Genomic DNA, 6563 nt, shown 5'->3' with positions numbered 1-6563 from the left:
CAGTTCCGGTGTGGTTTGTCATGCGGTCTAACTCACTGGTGTACTTGGTCCTCAGTCCCCGAGGCTCAGCACTGTGACACGCCTGGAGGTGCCAGGAACAGCGTGGCGTGCCCCTGCCCCTTACCTGAGGGCTTGGGAGGAGAAGGGCAGGTGCTGACTGATGGGGAGACAGTGGCAGACTTTATCTTTAGGGGCTCCAAAATCACTGCAGATGCTGACTGCAGCCATGAAATTAAAAGACGCTTGCTCCTTGGAAGAAAAGCTATGACCAACCTAGACAGCATATTAGAAAGCAGAGACATTACTTTGCCGACAAAGGTCCGTCTAGTCAAGGCTATGGTTTTTCCAGTGGTCATGTGTGGTTGTGAGAGTTGGACTATAAAGAAAGCTGAGCACCGAAGAATTGATATTTTTGAACTGTGGTGTTGGAGAAGACTCCTGAGAGTCCCTTGGACTGCAAGGAGATCCAACCAGTCCATCCTAAAGGAAATCAGTCCTAAGTGTTCATTGGAAGGACTGAAGCTGAACTTGAAACTCCAATCCTTTGGCCACCTGATGTGAAGAACTGACTCATTTGAAAAGACCATGATGCTGAAAAAGATTGAGGGTGGGAGGAGAAGGGGACAACAGAGGATGAGATGGTTGGATGGCATCACCGACTCAGTGGACATGAGTTTGAGTAAACTCCAGGAGCTGGTGATGGGCAGGGAGGCCTGGCGTGCTGCAGTCCATGGGGTCGCAGAGAGTCAGACACGACTGAGCGACTGAACTGAACTGAACTGGTAAGTCCCCAATTGACGGAGGCTCAAGGCCACACAGGTGTGGAAGGACAGTGACTTGAGCCCAGCTGACTCTTCTCGCCCTAAGGTTCCTGCCGCAGGCTCATCCCAGAAAGAATCCAGTTCTGGAGAGACCAGGGGGAAGGGTGCTGGAGGAGGCTGCTCCGGGATTTATACTCTTGCCCCGGAGGGAAGCCGAGCTTCTGGTTTGGGTTATTGTTTGTTTTTAGTCGCTAAGTCGTGTCCAGCTCTTTGCGACCCCATGGACTGTATAGCCTGCCAGGCTCCCCTCTCCCTGTGGTTCCCAGGCAAGAATACTGAGTGGGTTGCCATTTCCTCCTCCCAGAGATCTTCCTGACCCAGGGATTGAACCCACATCAACTGCATTGGCAGGCGGATTCTTTACCGCCGAGCCACCAGGGATCAAGCCACTAAGTTGCTGTGTGGTTTCATTCATTCACACATTCACTCAATGCCCAAGTGTCCAGTGTGCCAAGGGAGACAGGGCTGGATGCTGGGGGTCAGTGGGAATAGGAGGCCCCCCTCCCTCTGACACCTGGAGCTCACAGCTGAGCTGGAGAGGTGAAGAGTGGGGTGCCCAGATGCAGGCACACCTGCGGGTACCCCATCCAGACCTGCTGGTGAGCAGAGGCTTCTAGACCTGAACGTGAGTTGGGAGTAGGCCAGGCAAGGCAGAGAGAAGGGAGAGGGTTCAAGGCAGAGGGAATGAGCAAAGGCCAGGAAGGAGATAAGGGGGAGGCTGAGGCTGGGAGGCCAGGGGTGAAGGTGAGTTGGAGGCAGGACTGGAGATGGAGCGGGTGGGAGGCAGTGAGTGAGGAGGCTAGGGAGAAGGCCAGGGTCTCCTGTGAAGGGCCCTGGAGTGAGGACCACCACACACAAGCCCCCTTCCTCTTTCTGGGCCCCAGGCTCCTTATCATAGTGAAGAACCAGCATTTGTGTACACCTGACCCTTCCTGAAGCCCCTTTTCACCTGTCCTCGTGTTGTTGGTCAGCAGCAGAATCTCAGGACATATTCATCCCCATTTCACAGATGGAAACAGAGGGTCTGAGCCAGCATGTGGGGCTGAAACGGGAATCTGTGTCTTCTGATTCTAACTTTCTTGTTCCCCATCCCCTTTCTCACAATGAAGGGGTTGTCAACGGGTTGCTCTCTGAGGCTAAGGTTCTGGAGTTGGGGTTCAAACCCTGCTTCTGTTGCATGACCTTGAGTAACTAACTTGGCTTCTCTGGGCCTGTTTCCTCCTTCTAGAAACAAAGCTATGAATGGCCCCCACCTCATAGGGTTGCAAGGAGGGTTAGCTGAGTTGGCACACACAGAGCTCTGAGCCCAGTGCCAGCTGCAGTAAGTGCTTAATACTACTCCCTGGGCCCCAGCATCCTGAGACCCCAAACTGCCAGCTTGGGGGAGAGAGTGCAGCAGGGTTCCAGGCTGGTGCCCACACCCCTGCCTCCCCATGAGCAGCTTTGCTGGTTGTCACAGCTGGTGGCATCAGCTGCTCGTTAGAAGCCGTAGCCAGGGAAGCTGACAGCAGTGTTGCTGTGCCAGCCTCCGGGGAGGACAGGGCCGCCTCCCTGTGTTCACGGCCGGCCCTGAGCGTGGAGAGCTGGGCAGGCTGGGTCAGGTCAGAGATGGGCAGGCGTTGGGTGCCTGGCCGTGGATCTAGGGTGCCAAGCTACCTCCTTCCTTTTCCTGCTGCCTCTCCCTCATCCTTCCCCTCCCCGACCCCCAGCAGCCTTGTGCTGAGAGCCAGATTTTCTGGCTAAACCACAGCTTTGCTCTGCAGGTTTCCATTTACCAGAGAAGGTCACAGGCCATCCATCCCCACCAGCATCTTCCTTGCTTCCACCTGCCGCCCTTTGCTGACCTGGCCATCAGGACCTCTGTCCCAACACGCAGCCCAGGGCCCCAGTCTCCAGCGCTGACTTTCCAGTCTCGACACCAGGCCTTGTGCTGGGAGCATTCACCTCCGTGGCCTCGTGTAGTTCTCAGACCCCACGATGCTCGTCATTATTACCCTCATTTTACAGAAAGGGGAGATGGAGACTGGAGGGGGGGGTGACTAGCCCAAGGCAAAGTGGCCCTTGAATGGCAGAGACCCGGTCGAGCCTGGCCCGCTCCTTGTGAGACGTGGTGTTGCTGGCGATGATAAGGTGCAGTGACAGTGACGACTTCCTAGTGCTCTCTTGGGCATTGCCAGCCTGGGCAGCATCTCTCACTTTGGGTTCAGACCCAGAGGGGCAACAGGTGTGGAGCAAAGCCTACAAGGTAACCGATCGCGATCCATTGTCTTCCCTGGTGGCTCAGACGGTAAAGAATCCAGGTGCAAGGCAGGGAACCCGGGTTCGGACCCTGGGTGTCAGGAAGATCCCCTGGAGAAGGGAATGGCTACCTACGGCAGTATTCGTGCCTGGAGAATTCCGTGGACAGAGGAACCTAGCAGGTAACAGTGCATCGGGTCACAGTCTGACCCAACTGAGCTACTAACGTCATCATCTATCATGACCACTAGGTGTCACCCAAGCTCTAGAAAAGCCTTGACGGCCACTCCCCCGGAAGGGTCTGAAGAAAGGGAGTGAAAATGAAAGGCGGACCCAGCTCCGGGCAGAGATGATGTAGAAAATCGGACAAAAGTTAAAGTTCTGAAAGTAGATTTTGTTAACTGTCGCAACAAGGGGAGACAGTATAGAACTGGGCTCAGGTTTTCTTCTTCTTCTTTTCCCATTTATTTGGCTGTACAGGCCTTAGCTGTGGCAGGTAGGAGCTGCAGTCTCAGCTGGGCATATAGGGGTCTTTAGCTGTGGCATGTGGGATCTAGTTCTCCGTCCAGGGATTGAACCCAGGCTCCCTGCGTTGGGACCATGAAGTCTTAGCCACTGGACCACCAGTGGAAGTCCCTGGGCTCAGTTATTAACAGAACAAAGAAAAGGTGGGGATTTCTAACTAAGGAGAAGGGTGGGGGGAATCAGTGGCTAGAAACTTGCCAAGAGAGTAGGGGCTTTTTATTAAACTGACCTAGCAGGATTCTTGCTAAAGACAGGTCATGGTGATCAGATATCACCTGTTAGCTGAGTGGGGGCGCAGGGGAGGTGGGGTGAGAAATTTGATCAGATATTGAGGAAAGGCGGGAATCGTCACTAAACTGATATAGCACGATTCTTGCTAAAACCCTCTCCAGTATTCCTGCCTGGAAAATGCCCTGGACAGAGGAGCCTGGTGGGCTATAATCCATAGGGTCGCGCACAGTCGGACAGGACTGAAGAGACTTACCTTGCATGCATTGCTAAGAAGCAGGAATGATTCAGAGATGAACACAGAAGCCCGCAGGTGGAGGGCGAGCTGAGAAAAGGTCTCAGAGGAGCCTGACTGAAGTTTGCTCGAGGAGAGAGTCTTTGCCATTCCCTCCTCTCGTTCAGGGAAGGAGGAGATCTTCTTTCTCCTGAACCGTATGAGTTCTGAGAAATGGACTATTTCCTGCCAGATCAGTAAACGAAAGTTGTCACGGTCATCACTGATCGCAGCCCCCGCGGATGGTGAGCCGGTGAGCCCTAAGGGAACTCTGAAGGAGATAATGCCTGCCATCTAGCAGCCATCAGCCTGCAGCCACTCCCTGAGGTGAGCCCTGGGGAGACTCAGGGTGTGAAGACACAAGATGCTAGACCCAGATAGGTGAGGGACCTATGGAAGCAATGATTTCAGTGTGCCCAGACTCTTGCATCTCTGCATACATAGAAAGGCGCTAAATTCCTTAACTTCATTCATTTACAAGAAGATTGCGATGTTCCCCACTACCTGCTCTTTGTTGCAAAACTCCGATACAGTCCTAGCTCCTCTCCTGGCATTCTCAGAGCAGATTCTCAAAGCTAGATGAAACACTGGCTCTCAGACTGCAGTTCTCAGCTCAGTTCCATTCAGTCGCTCAGTCATGTCCCACTATGTGGAACTCCATGAATTGCAGCACGCCAGGCCTCCCTGTCCATCACCAACTCCCGGAGTTCACTCAGACTCACGTCCATCGAGTCACTGATGCCATCCAGCCATCTCATCCTCTGTTGTCCCCTTCTCCTCCTGCCCCCAATCCCTCCCAGCATCAGAGTCTTTTCCAATGAGTCAACTCTTTGCATGAGGTGCCCAAAGTATTGGAGTTACAGCTTTAGCATCAGTCCTTCCAAAGGACACCCAGGACTGATCTCCTTTAGAATGGACTGGTTGGATCTCCTTGCAGTCCAAGGGACTCTCAAGAGTCTTCTCCAACACCACAGTTCAAAAGCATCAATTCTTCGGCGCTCAGCCTTCTTCACAGTCCAACTCTCACATCGATACCTGACCACAGGAAAAGCCATAGCCTTGACTAGATGGACCTTAGTCGGCAAAGTAATGTCTCTGCTTTTAAATATGCTATCTAGGTTGGTCATAACTTTTCTTCCAAGGAGTAAGCGTCTTTTAATTTCATGGCTGCAGTCACCATCTGCAGTGATTTTGGAGCCCCCAAAATAAAGTCTGACACTGTTTCCACTGTTTCCCCATCTATTTCCCATGAAGTGATGGGACCGGATGCCATGATCTTCGTTTTCTGAATGTTGAGCTTTAACCCAACTTTTTCACTCTCCTCTTTCACTTTCATCAAGAGGCTTTTTAGTTCCTCTTCGCTTTCTGCCATAAGGGTGGTGTCATCTGCATATCTGAGGTTATTGATATTTCTCCCGGCAGTCTTGATTCCAGCTTGTGCTTCTTCCAGCCCAGTGTTTCTCATGATGTACTCTGCATATAAGCTAAATAAGCAGGGTGACAATATACAGCCTTGACGCACTCCTTTTCCTATTTGGAACCAGCCTGTTGTTCCATCTCCAGTTCTAACTGTTGCTTCCCTGACCTGCATACAGATTTCTCAAGAGGCAGTTCAGGTGGTCTGGTATTCCCATCTCTTTCAGAATTTTCCACAGTTTATTGTGATCCACAGAGTCAAAGGCTTTGGCATAGTCAATAAAGCAGAAATAGATGTTTTTCTGGAACTCTCTTGCTTTTTTTGCCCCAAATAAAACTTAACTTGCAACTCTCACATTGTGCAAACTTTTTTCAGTTCAGTTCAGTTCAGTTCAGTCGCTCAGTCATGTCTGATTCTTTGCGACCCCATGAACTACAGCACACCAGGCCTCCCTGTCCATCACCAACTACCAGAGTCTACTCAAACTCAAGTCTGTTGAGTTGGTGATGCCATCCAACTGTCTCATCCTCTATCGTCCCCTTCTCCTCGTGCCCTCAATCTTTCCTAGCATCAGGGTCTTTTCAAATGACTCAGCTCTTCGCATCAGGTGGCCAAAGGATTGGAGTTACAGCTTCAACATCAGTCCTTCCAATAAACACCCAGGACTGATCTCCTTTAGGATGGACTGGTAGGATCTCCTTGCAGTCCAAGAGACTCTCAAGAGTCTTCTCCAACACCACAGTTCAAAGCATTAATTCTTTGGTGCTCAGCTTTCTTTATAGTCCAACTCTCATATCCATACATGACCATTGGAAAAATCATAGCCTGGAGTAGACAGACCTTTGTTGACAAAGTAATGTCTCTGCTTTTTAATATGCTGTCTAGGTTGGTCATAACTTTCCTTCCAAGGAGCAAGCGTCTTTTAATTTCATGGCTGGAATCACCATCTGCAGTGATTTTGGAGCCCAGAAAAATAAAGTCAGCCACTGTTTCCATTGTTTCCCCATCTATTTGCCATGAAGTGATGGGGCCAGATGCCATGATCTTAGTTTTCTGAATG

This window comes from Oryx dammah, unplaced genomic scaffold (genome assembly GCF_014754425.2).
Source record: "Oryx dammah isolate SB20612 unplaced genomic scaffold, SCBI_Odam_1.1 HiC_scaffold_27, whole genome shotgun sequence".
Taxonomy (NCBI): domain Eukaryota; kingdom Metazoa; phylum Chordata; class Mammalia; order Artiodactyla; family Bovidae; genus Oryx; species Oryx dammah.
This window is presented reverse-complemented; position numbering follows the sequence as displayed.